The sequence below is a fragment of the Alligator mississippiensis genome, chromosome 2, assembly GCF_030867095.1.
Source record: "Alligator mississippiensis isolate rAllMis1 chromosome 2, rAllMis1, whole genome shotgun sequence".
In the NCBI taxonomy this organism is placed as follows: Eukaryota; Metazoa; Chordata; order Crocodylia; family Alligatoridae; genus Alligator; species Alligator mississippiensis.
This window is the reverse complement of record NC_081825.1, coordinates 84249350-84262792: the sequence shown is the minus strand read 5'-3', so window position 1 is coordinate 84262792 and position 13443 is coordinate 84249350. Positions and strand designations below refer to the sequence as shown.

At 46.3% G+C, this 13443-nt stretch overlaps 1 long non-coding RNA gene across 1 annotated transcript in view; it reads right to left on the bottom strand.

Moving 5' to 3' along the window:
* LOC132248568 (uncharacterized) overlaps positions 1-13216 on the bottom strand; it is a 56495-nt gene extending 43279 nt beyond the window's left edge. Inside the window, exon 1 of the long non-coding RNA XR_009459802.1 lies at positions 13080-13216. This is a non-coding gene — a long non-coding RNA (uncharacterized LOC132248568). The remainder of the gene's footprint in view (positions 1-13079) is intronic.
* Positions 13217-13443: the final 227 nt, after the last annotated feature.

Here is a 13443-nt window from a genome sequence, read left to right as displayed (position 1 = left end):
GGAAATAAATCATTCTTGGTGCAATTATATAATAAATCACTCTTCTTGGGGTAACATATTGAAGTACTTTTCTGTTGAGTATTTCCAGTTATTATTTGTACTAAGATAGTCGTGAAGGGCACCACTCAAGATCATTGTTCCATTGTGCCAAGGATTGAACAGTCCCTGTCCTGAAGAGCAGAGAGTGTATATAGAAAAAAACAATGAAGGAGTTTGGGGAAGGAATAGCACTTACGTAGCATGAACTGTGTTAGTGGCCTGCAATTGAATTTGCACTTTTTATGGTAATTAGGTTTAATTAGGTAATGGAGTTTGTACAGAAGGACAGAAAAGGAGCACCAAGGAGATGGGGCAAGGAAGAGAAGGAAAGAATATTGCATGGATACAAGTGGACTTAGGCTAAGCTGAAGGCTAGCAGAGGGCAAATACCCAGTGAGCAGGTGAAAAGGTTTGAAATAAAATTATAGAAAATTCTTTCTTGACATTATCAGTGTTGGAGGTCACCCTTACAGCTGCTGTGTGTGCTTCTGCCACCTGGGCCTCTCCCCTTGAGCTGATTTAGCCCTAGAGTCTCTCCTACATCTAAGCTCATATGATTGGGGAGTGAACAAAGACTGCATGTATTCTTTTGCTTCCAGAGGGGGACTCCCAGCTGCAGAGATATGAGTCTAGGGGCAATGATAAATGCAGTATTCCTGGCTGGGTCTCATGTCTCTCCTTGTCCTCTGAATGCCCTCTATGACATATTGAGTGTCAGAACTGAGGTTTGCTTAGCCACTCCAACAAGAGGAACAGAATGAGGAAAAAATTGTGAGGTGAAGCTCATCATCATTTTATCTCACTATTGAAGATGTGACAGCATTTATCCTATAAAATTAAGTGAACTCTAACCTTATATTAGTGAAACTAATGATTTGAATAAGAAGATATTTTGCTATGAACACTCTTAGTTAATTGAGTTAATGATTGTAACTCAATGCATTCATTTGCACCATTTTCCAGTTTTATTTGCAGAATGACATGAGCTAGCTTTTATAACTGACATTTCATTTCCTACACAGTTTGAATATTACATGCTTGTAGTGGACAGTTAGAGAGGATGATTAATGTGTGTTGTTCTCTCTGCTTCTTTTCCAAACCTGTTGTGCAGTTCTTCTGTGTGCTAACAGAATATGGCTGGATTTCCTGCTCTGAGTAATGAACAAAAATTTGCATATGCTATTACATAGAAAAGCTTATGAGGATCCTTAGAGTCTATTTTCAGTTATTATAATCACTATATAACTATTATCATTATCACCTCTTTTTAGGTAGGGAATCATTTAAGATCAGTTGCTCCCTATGCTGTATTAGATAGTTTATAGACTGTCTGTTTATGTTTCTCTATATGTTTTTCCTTCTGAAGAGCAATTATGGAAGCAGTTACCAATACCAACTTTACCTTTTTTCTTGGACATCTTTGACTATGCTCAATAAATGTCAGTGATTGCAGCTGGCTGTAGAAGTAGGATCTTTACAGAAAACTTCAACAAGACTGTATTTATTTCCCAAATCCTATAAAATTAAGTGGGTATTGGCTACTCTTGGTCTAATTACAGACGTTCAAATCCGAGCCTGAATTGATTCAATCTTTGCAGGTTAGTGTAACCTGTGTAGATTAAACTGGCAAGCAAGTGAATAGACACTCATTTTAGATTCTGGAAATGCAGGCACTCTCTTTCAGTGGCTCAGGCCAGAAGCTGTGTGCACGAGAGTGAGTCCTCCTCTCTGAAGCTGAGCTGAGGGATGGGGCAGGGCCAGGCCCTGGCCCTGGCAGGCCTGAGTACAATTGGGGAGGGATTTAAACCTTCACCCTGACCTGCAGGAACCCCAGCTGGTAGCAGCCCATATCAAGGTCCCTCTTGCCTTGCCACTCCAGGGACAGAGGTGACAGGCAGCCCCTGTCATGGTGTCCCGGATAGTACAAACCTCTTCCTGGTATGGGGGCTGTGCTGCAGGCAGGAGTGGGGTGGGCAGAGCTGCTGCAGCCTGAACAAGGCAAGCAGTAGTAGTGGTGGTGCTGGTGGGGGAGCAGGGACTATGACCACCCCAAAATTTGGCTTAGCTCCCATAGCCACCCCTCTGAGTCCCGCCATTGCCACTTGCCCCATGCAGGCTGCAGCAGCTCTGCCCACCCTGCTTCCACCTGCATTACAGCCCCTGATCCAGGAAGAGGCTTATATTCCCCAGGACACTGTGACAGAGGCTGCTGCCCCTGTCAGGGCCCTCCCGTATCGCTGCTCCAGAGGCAGGGATAGGGGCATGGCCAGACACTGGCCAGCATGGCCACTTGAGGCAAAGGGGTCAGGGAGGGGGTTTATTTCCCCTGCCCTCCCTGGGGGACCCCAGCTGGGGGCAAAGGGCAGAGGCAGCAGTCAGGACAGGCAGACCCCAGATATGGACCCCTGGTGGGAGAGGGGATGGAAAGAGGAATAAACCCCCTCCCAGCCCCCTTCGCCTCAGGAGGGCCATGCTAGCTGGCATCTGTCCACTCCCCCTGGAGCAGCAAGAAGGGAGGGACCCTGACAGGAGCTGCTGCACTCCAGTCAGGCCGACCCCAGCTGGGGTCCCATGGGGAAAGGGGAGGGTGAAGGAAACAAACTCCTCCCTGCCCTTCGCCTTAGAGGGCCATGGCTGGCAGGTGTCTGGCCACACCACCACCCCTGCTCTGGCTAGAGAGCAGAGGGGCAGGGCCAGCCCTGCTCTCAGGAGCAAACAGCACAGTCCAGCCCAGGGCTGGAGAGCATGCTGGGATTCTGGGGGACTCTGATTTAACTGAAACCAGGAAGGGGTCTGGGACAGAAGTTCCATAAACCAGGTTGACCTCAATCAGTTAAGTTTGATACTACATAGTTGTAGAGTCAATGGACTGTAAGAGACCTATAAGATCAAGTCCACAGACAAGATTATAATGACCTCAAACTAGCTCAAAGAGGTGCTTATCCAGCCTCCTCTTGAATACCTCCAAGGGAGTGTATTCCAGGTTCTAGTTACCTTTACAGAGAAGAAGTTCTTCCTTATGTCCAACCTGAATCTTCCCTCTATTAGTTTGTGACCATTGGTCCTCATCCTCCCTAAGGGGTGCCGTCTTGAAGAGTTGCTCCCCCAGATTTTGGTGTTCCCCTCTAACATACTTGTAGGTGGCTAATCAAGTCACATCGCAGCCTCCTCTTGCCCAGCCTGAACAAGCCCAGCTCCTCCTCATAGGGCCTATCCTCATAGGGTCTCTCCTCATAGGACCTATCCTCATTCAACATGGTTTATCTTAAATCAGTTTCAGTCATGTTGAAACTGGCTTATGTGCACTGAACTTTTGTTCTGTTACAGGTTTAAACCAGTTTCTGATCACTTAAACCAGTTTATGTGTAATTTCTGTTCCTAGCCTTAGAGACAGAACACCAGCTCTGATGAATCATTGGTTTGACTAATTATGGAGGGCAAATATATATATTCACCATTCTTGACTTCTTTCAAAGATTTAAAAACATGGTTTCTGACATTTTGGTTTTTTACATTTTTGTTGGGAGTACTCTGCAAAATATATAAAAATCTTGGCAAGTAAGTACTTACTAGATTTAAGAAGCATTTAAATTTGATTTTTATAAGAAGATAGTGTTTATTTTGATGCCATTCTAAGGAACATCGTGTAGCAAATAAATGTTCTGATCCACAAAATACATGTTGACAAGTTATATTTTATCAGTTCCTGATAAAATCATCTATTAATTTTCAGATTTGGCATTTCCAAAAATGGCATCACAGCATTGAACATCTATAAACTGATAACTTGTGATGTTTTTCACCACGTGTACTTATTCTCTATCCATTTCAGTTTACCTACCTCTGAAAAGGCTGCTTCTTATCTTAAAGGCTTATTTAATATGGATAAAACTCTTGAGATCCTGGGATGAAAGGCACCATTATTACAGTGCTGTACTTTGTGGATAACTACAAACTGTCAGTTAAGGTTTTTCTATAGAGATGTTGGACTGGACTCAAATACAAACAATTTACTAAGAACGAAACCGGCTCAGGAATGAAGCAAATAATATACTAGACATTCTTTTATAAATAGTAAAATTACACTTGATGATCACTTTTCATTATGCTATAGCAGTGATCTCCAATCAGGGTGCTTTGAGATTCTGCAGTGTGCCACTCTGGCCATATACAGACCTTCAAAAAGAAGGGTGAGGAATCAATCCAAGTTACATGGTTTTCTGTAAGAAGCCTAGTTTAGTTTGGAAGCAAACAGTATACACGTTTGCCCTGGCAGTGGGGGGCACACAGGTAGCCTGTGCTGACCAAGGCCCACAGGTGGGGTGTGCTCCAGCATACCTGCCAGCATGCCCTGCAAGATCCCTCAGCTTCTGGAGACTGCCAAGCACCTGGACACCTCTGCAGACCCACCCCAGTGACCTGCCTTAAGGTTTCAAGAAGAGCCCCAGAGTGAGTGCCCTCCCTCATTAATTGCAAGTGCCTCTGTCCTGGCCTGCCTGCAACCTGTCATGGTGACCCACCATCCACACCCAAGCATGCAGACCCAGGAGCTGCGGTATGTCCTGCTTTTCACCCTGCACAATTCTCTGGACTTGATGTACTTTCCAGTGTCCTCTTCCTGTAATACCGAGGCAGCTGGCTACACCCCAACTGCTCCTGAAGTTTCCAGGAGCATCCACCTACTTGCCCTGGCTTGGATACTCAGTTCCTCTCCTTCCCCCCCCCCCCCCAGCTGTAGTACTCCAGGGCCCTGTAGCTCTGGGCCAAAAAACCCCTACAGCACCTCAGGTGCACATGGCCCCATACCTGCCAGCAGTTACTGAGCCACAGAGGTCACAGGGTCACCTCAATGCAGGACCAGTCCTGATGTTCTGCCCCCTACCACCTCAACCCACCAGAGGCTTGCTGCCCACACTGGCTTCTGCTCAGAAGTGGAAGGGCTGTCTATACTGGGGTCTAGGTCACAGGATACCTCAGTCTATCTGGTCTCTGAAATGGGGTGTGCAGGTGCCAAATTGCAGTCTATAGGCCTATGCCCAAGCATGGGGGTTCTCCTGGGTTCAGTGTTGGCATCTGTGTTTATGTCATAGTGGGGTGCTTCAGGACAGGGTGCTGGGGGTGCGAGGGCATAGCACAGGGATGTCCAAATCATAGGACTTGTGCAGGGGACACAGATGCCTGCCTTCCTTCCACTGCCTGCCTACAGCTGACATATGTCTAGAGGCAGGAGTTGAGGCTGGGGAGAAGGACTGTTCTTGTTTGGAGCTGGGGCAGCCAGGGTGCAGAGCTTGCTGGCACTTAGAGCAGCTAAGAGTGAGCCAAGCACCAGTGCACCTCCCTGCAAGGGAGGGGTAGGGAGGGCCACAAAGCAGGCTGGGATACTTTAGGACAGCAGTCTAAATTGAATTGATAGGGAAACAGTATGGAAGTTTGATGCATCAGTCTAACCTAAATCAATCTGAACTGAGTGTACCTTGCACCAGGTCTGTTTAAGGCTGCTTACACCATTTTTAGACCTGTCTATATGCGCTGAACTTCTGTACTGTTAGGGTTTTAGATCAATATATGTTCATTTAGAGCAGTCTAAATGTAATGTCTGTACATGCCCACAATGTTAGTGCTAAAAACATTCTGACCTGTTGTCTTTCTGAGTTGTTTGCAACAGGAGATTTGTTCTGCATTTTCCAAGGGGTGTCTCAAGTCTATGCAGAGGTGTCTCATGTCTAAAAGAAGCTGAGAACCACTCTGGTACAGTCTCGGGTTTTTATCACCTTTAAGTAAAAGCATTTTAAAGTTAAACCTTCTGCTCTTCATTTTTGGAGCAGATTGATATGAAAGCCCTACTGTCTTCCTAGATTTTGTGATATGCGGAGTAAATTTAAGATGTCTCCTGTAGGAGGAGATTTGCTTCATACTATTTGCCTCCTGCTTCAACCTTTATGAGACTCTCCCTTTGGTGGACAATCAACAGGCTACTGTGTTGTTCTTCCACTCACTGGGTACCACATACTTTTGGCTGGCTTGGATCTGAGGAGAGTCTAGGTAGTGTTTTCTTCAGCAATTTCTAGAACACTCCATCTAGGACTCCATATGAGAAATGCGACCAACTGCATCATCTCTGAAACCTATTGCAGGTCTGTGGAGCCTCACCAATAACTCTTGCATACACTCAGCCTTCCAATAAAGTTGTGGACCCATTCAAATCAGTCTTCTTCAGGGACTGCATGTCAGTTAAAGCAAGGAACACCATAATTTTGTTAGGGAATCTCCAGTCCATTGGCACTTCACTCACAAAGTCCACTAGAACAAGAAATTCTGCATAAAAAAACCTGGCTCAGTTTCCTTATTTACAGAAGCCTTTTGGCCAGTCTCCTGTCAGGATCCCAAGAGTTTCTTTTCTTCATTCTGTCCCCAGTGTTATCTTTTTCTGCCTCTGGTCACTTCTCTTTCATTTTTAAGGTTTCATTGCCCCCTGTCAGATGACTATCTTTCATGGCTTCAAGTCTCTTCTCTATTGCTTGGCTACAAACTAATGTGAGAGAACAGTTTCCTTTGGATGGCAGATAGTTCATTGTCATATGGTATTTTCAAAGTCAGTCAGTCCCATATACATTCACAAATACATTACATATAAAAGGGGCTGATATTTTCTCTTCACATGGCAGAGGATTTCAGCATTATTTAGGGCTGTGTAATTATGAGCATATGTGGCAAGACAAAGTACCAAGACTCAGCACAAATCTTAAGGTAGCCCCTGGAATAAACTCAAATTTTATTGATTTTTTATAAATTAGGACATATGCCCATAGTATGTCTGTATGTTCCAAACAGGAATTCAATTCACCCACATTGGGTATGATTCATTATTATGCTATACCAAATTCCCCCCGTCGACATCAATAGCACAGAGTTGTGAACCAATCCTGTTGTATTAATCAATTATTGCCCTATGTCAGCACCACTATTTTTCCTTTTGTAAATATATGAAATATTATTAACTCAGGCTCATCTTCCTGTTTAATTCCCATTCATATCACTACAGAGCAAATCAAACCACAAAAATCAGTGGTTTGACCTGACACAAAGTCAGTGTCCACGTTCAAAATCTTGGGCTACATGAATCACAGGCCATCAGAATTTCTACTTGGTTGCATTTTATGAAAAAAGCAATTTATAAAGACAGTGTTGCAATCACGGTTTTGCCTCTGCTGTACCCACCCTCCCTAAGATATTGGCTACCAAAATTCCACCAATTACAGAATAATATCATATCATCATTTCTGGTTGACAAATCTTAAGAAAACAGTAATATTGCTATCAAGTGCAAAGGCCACCATCTACTTTCGTCCTCTTGTGCTAAATGAACTATAGATTGGTATTGAACTGTTAAAAAAGGGAGCGCTAAGAAATACTTATTTTATGAATTAGACCACTAAACATTATAATAGAGAACATGATCTGTCTCTCCTAAATCTAAGCCAAAGCAGTTTGCTACTCAGTTGTCAATATAAAATAGTGATTAAGTCAAGGAGAAGGAAAAAGTGAGAATATAGTCTCAAACAGAGAACCGTTTTAGAGGACATTTGAAAACTGTAGAGCATACTGATGGAAAGTGATAAAGCAATAGTGACTAAAACATTTTGCAAATATTTTTTAAAACATAGTAACAGGAAATACTAAGGGTAAGCAGCATATAAAATAGCAAAAAAAAATAAATAAATAAATAAAGCACACAAGCTAAACTACATTTCAAAAAGTTCCCTATCACATACATTCTTTTATCATCAATACCTCACTACCCTTCACCCTTCCCTACCTTAGCTCAGTGACACCAAAAATTTTATTTCAGTTTCCAACTTTCATGAGACTTCAAGCTGTAGCAAAGTATACTACTTCTCCCATTACCTCAGATACATTGGTCAGAAAGGCTTTGTATTAGAATGTACATCTCTACCAAATTATGAGCTCCATTTTGTACTATAAATACAGACCTAAACTTCTCAATGCAGAATGTACTGTACTGCATTCTGAACAACCATACTACAAGGAAAGGTGCTTGGCACTGTCAGAAGGAAGCCACTTTGCATGATCTTCAGTGACAGGCTTATACACCCCCATGGAATAATGTTTTTGCCCCTACACATCAGTAGGCCTGTGCAAAGCAACAAGTATTTGATTCGGACTTTGCCAGTTTGGAGGGACAGCAATTCAATCTGTTGATTCGAATCACTGTCCTGATTCGATTTGGCAAAATTGGATCCAAAGATTCAGCGCTTTTCAGAGATTCAGCCATAGACTAAATAGGCAGCAGTCCTTGATGCCAGACACAGTTGCCTCCAGGTGGTAAGTCTGTTGCAGTGGGCAGAGCAGAGAGGGAAGGGGAGTGAGGGGGGCAGATCAATGCCCCACAGTGAGGGAGGGATTGGGGCTGGGACAAGCTGCCCAGCCAGGGTGGGCAGACACAGGACTTAGGAGGGGGGCTCCTGCTACTGCGCACCGCTATGTGCCACTGGTCCAGGAGGGCATGGGAGTGAACATGTGCCCCAGGATCTGTGTGGGGCAGGCTGGGCTGGGCTGAACTCTAGCAAGCTAGCTTTAGCCACTCAACAACAGGCTGTGCTCTGTGGGGTGCCAGGCCTACGATCCAGCCTGCGGCTGGGGCTAGCCACCTAGAGCACAGTGCTGACTCCACGTGTCCCACAAAGCACAGCCTCATGGCTGACAACTGAGGCTAGCCTCCCAGAGTGCAGCCCTGGCTCTGCCTGCCCTGCAGAGCACAACCCAGCAGTGGGACTTGCCACCCAGACTGCAACCCTGGCCATGGAGGGGGTGGGGCAGCTTGCACTGCTGTATACCACCAGTCTCGGAGCTGCTCATAGTTTCATAGTTGGTAGGGTCAGAAGGGACCTAAGCAGATCATCAAGTCTGACCCCCTGCCATGGCAGGAAAGGGAACTGGGGTCAAACGACCCCGCCAAGGTATACATCCAGCCTCCTCTTAAAGACCCCCAGGGTAGGAGCCAGCACCACTTCTCTTGGAAGTTGGTTCCAGATCCTAGCCGCCCTGACAGTGAAGTAGCGTCTCCTGATATCTAGCCTGAATCTACCCTCTGCCAGCTTGTGACTGTTATTTCTTGTCACTCCTGGTAGTGCTTGAGGGAACAGGGACTCCCCCAATGTCTGCTGGTCCCCTCTGACTGGTTTGTAAATGGCCACTAGATGCCCCCTCAGCCTTCTTTTGTGGAGGCTGAACAAGTTCAGGTCCCATAGCCTCTCATCGTAGGGCCTGCCCTGCTGTCCCCTGATCATGCGAGTGGCCCTCCTTTGGGCCCTTCTTCTCAATGCTGTCCACATCCCTCCTGAAGTGCGGTGCCCAGAACTGGAAGCAATACTCCAACTGCAGCCTGACCAGTGTTGCATAGAGGGGGAGGATCACCTCCTTGGACCTGCCTGAGATACATCTGTGGATGCATGACAAGTTACGGTTGGCCTTCCTGACCGCATCCCCACACTGTCGGCCCATGTTCTTTTTGGCATCAATAACGACTCCAAGATCCTTTTCTGCCTCTGCACTGATGAGAAGGGAGTTCCCCAGCCTGTAGGTATGCTGCTGGTTCTTCCTCCCCAGGTGTAGCACCTTGCACTTGTCAGTGTTGAAACTGATCCTGTTCTCATCTGCCCACCCCTGTAACCTGTCTAGGTCCGATTGCAACCTGTTCCTCCCTTCTAGTGTGCGGCTTGTCTGGTGGCTCTCACTGCTGCACCTGCCACTGGTTCAAGGCATGGGGTAGAGGCATGCTGGAACCCCAGGATCTGTGGTGGGCAGGCAGTGCTGGAGCTGTGCTGGGCAAAAGGCAGAAGGTGCTGGGAGCAGAGGCTATGCCTCCCCACTGCTAGCCCAGCTGGTGTGGGATCTGCATGAAATTGAGCCCCTCTGCTGCCTCCAGACAAGTGGCGCTCAGTGATGGGAGCTGGCCTGGCCTCCCCATGCCTCACAGACAAGCAGCAGCTTCACCCTAGCTGAGTGAGCAGCAGCAGGGCATGGAGGGGACACATGCCACCCAAAAACTCACTGCAGCCCCACCATAGCTCCTGCTCCACCACCTACCCTGCCCTGATCTGGAGGCACATGCCCACCCCCCCCGCCCCCGCATGACCTGCTGCCACTCGCCCAGCCGGGGCGAAGCTGCTGCTCATCCAGAAGGTGTGGAGAGGCTGGGTCGCATCCTGCCGCTGAACACCACTTGCCTGGAGGCAGTGCAGTGGCTCAATCTTGCATTGACCCCACACTGGCTGGGCAAGCAGTGGGAGGCAGAGGCATAGCCCCTGCTCCCAGAGCTTTCTGCCTTCCATCTGGCACAACCCCGGCCCCACCTGCCCCACACAGATCCTGGGCCACACACCCCTGCCCCATGCCCTCCTGGACTGGTGGCAGGAGCAGCAGCAGCAGCAAGAGCTGCTGGACAAGTTGCCACGTAAGCAGCAGACTGCCGGACCCCAGTCCGAGTCCCAGCCCCAATTCCTCCCTCACTGTGGGGGTGTTGATCTGCACCCCGCCATGCTCCTTCTCTCCCCCCCACCCCACCCACCACAACAGACTTACCAGCTGGAGGCAGCTTTGTCCTGTCCAGCATTAGTCTATGGCTGAATCTCCAAATCAACATCAAATCTTTTCCTAATCGATTAGGAGGTCTCCGATTCAATTTGGACTTTTTAATGGGTCTCCTGGTTTGATTCGTATTTGGAGATTCGGCAGCCAAATCGGGTCAAGTCTCCTCTGAATCGAATCGGCTACCAAAGCTTCACAGCCTTACACAGCAGCCCTCTGTGGGGCCAACCTTACTAAGAGAGAGGGATAGGATATTTCGAGAGTATATGACAGACAGACTCTACTTAGAGACTAGATGTTTCCCTTAACCAAGGGAGTGGGGAGAAGTGGAGGGAGAAGGGGAAGGGAAAGGGGAAGAGGAAAGAGAAGGGAAAGGTGGGGGAGGGAGCAAGATCAAGAAAACCATAAGGCTGAGAAATCTCAGGCTGCGAGAAGGTGCATGCTTAAATTAGGACAGGGCACAGCTATTTTTTTTTTTTTTTGGCTTTATTGTTATTTTTGAACATCTGTCACTCTGAAGTGTTTTAAAGAATAAAGTTCCTGTGGTGAAGAAATTCATTTGCAAAGCCTGTGCACTTTGTTTTCCACCTATGGTGTCCCTGAAAGAGTTCACTAGAAGTTCAGGGTACCCTAAGCACATGTGAATCTCTGGGGGAAGTGTGTGTAATCAGTGTTGTTACACATTACACACAGCACATGCTAACTGCATTTACAACACTGATGGCCAAGTATTCGAGAAGTGAAGGACATATTAAGTGACATTGTAGCATAGTAAACTAAGCCTTTTCCATCAAGGAGTATCTCCAAATTGAATTACCTAACACATAATGTCAGACTTCTCCATAGAAGTAATGTCACTGGGACACTCAGGAGGGTTGGGGAGGGTAAGTGCTTAATAAAACAGCCCCCTTACTACAGTTTCAGTGGGATCCCAGGGCTAGGACCAAAAATATAGATGGTACTAAGCATCAATGTGCGACTGCTCAGAAAAGTTTCCAAGTCATATTAATGCTTAGTACAATGCGAATACAACACATCCAAAGTGTAAAGTGTAACAAGGCCCTATAACCTGCTAAGAAATAGGATGGGTGTTTGGATAGTCTTAGACACCAATTACAGGATTTGGGGTAGCTGGAAAGCACCATGCCATATTCCAGAAGAAGGCATAAGGCAAGAATTCTGAGCCTAAGAATAGGCACTATGGAATCAGAGAAAAAAAAAAAAACAAACAACCCCCCCTGGTGATTAGGCTCTATAAATCTAGCGACTTTGGAAGTATGCAAGTCCCAGCACTTGAAATCTATTTGCAGCAGATCAGTGACCACAGACAGTGATACTGAATCAGGTTGTAACATTATGATCTCAAGTTTAGGCTCCCAGTTATTGTAAAATCTCTTCAGAATGGGTTTTCTGTTGATGTAACAAGGAAGAGCTTCATTACAGCTATGCATCAGTGACATCAGTCTCACCAACTAAGAATCTGATCTATTGTCTCTCCCTAAATAAATAACCAGATCAGCACATTCCTTGACTCTTCTATTGCTAAAACACTTCCCACCCCTTAAGTTATTCTCAAGACATTTTCATAAACTTTCATTCTTTTTGGTGTTCTATGGGGCCTTAATCTTCTTGTGAATTAATAAATAAAAAAAAAATCTGTACCAGAGAAGACTAATAATCCATCTTCTTTAGTATCTTCTCACTGATAGCCAACTGAGGCTTCTTCAGATGCTCCAGCACTGCGACTAGTTATGGAGTACTAGACTTTGGAGGGAAATCATTTTCTGACCCCAATTGATGAGTATCATATGCTCATAGAAGTGGTGATTCAACAGTATTATTTTTGTTGAATAAAACAAAATCTTTAGTTTTTATATACTAAATGCACTTCAAGTTATTAATTACACATTTACAAGTCTCTTAAAAAAATCTAAACTCCTAAATACCTGTAACAGGATGGCGTCCTAGGGGTCGCCATGATCTCCCCTAATGCCCCCTTACTGTGCCAAGTTAGACTAAAAGCACCCTCAATTCTCGCCCACCACATCTTTGATGTTAAATATATAATAGGGAGGCTGCCTTTCCATCCTCTTGGACACAGTTTCCTGCTATACACTGGCCCCGTTCTGTAATGGGTGTTTCTGTGCATCCCAGCCTTATGGGCTATGCGTGGCTCCAACCACCCCTTTACCATGACCCAAGCCTGCTCTGGCACTCAGGGTCGGCCCACCCCCAATGCCAAGCCTGCCCTGGCACTCAGGGTCGGCGCACTACCATGGTCCCCCTATGAGGCCTCCTCCACCCCTAATAGCCTCAACTAAGCCACCAGTGTTAAACAGCAAACAAAACACAAGCCCCTGGGCTATAACATAAATTCAAGCTGTCTGTCTAAAATAACATTCAAGCCACCCCAGGGTTGCTCCATCCCTCACCAGTATCAGGAGCTGCTCATACATTCAAGCCTCTCCTCCTTGTTCACTCTGACAGATCTCCTTCCCTCTTGGCTGCTGGCTGGGGACTGCCGGCCTGGCCTCAGCCCTGGGGTTTAAATGTGAGCCAGGCCCTGCTCCTTCTGGTCAGCTGACTGCTGGCAGGCGTGGGTCATTAGCTCCCTCTGGTTGCCCTAGCAACCTGCACCTGGGTAGTTATCTCCGCTCTACGTGTAGCAGGCACCTTAGTGCCCTGCTACAATACCATATTTTCTTTGAAATTTACCAACAGCTAGATTGAATGTTTAGGCTTAGCTGCTGTATTAGGAGCTCTGGAAAGAAAATTGCCCTGAGAAACATGCCTCTA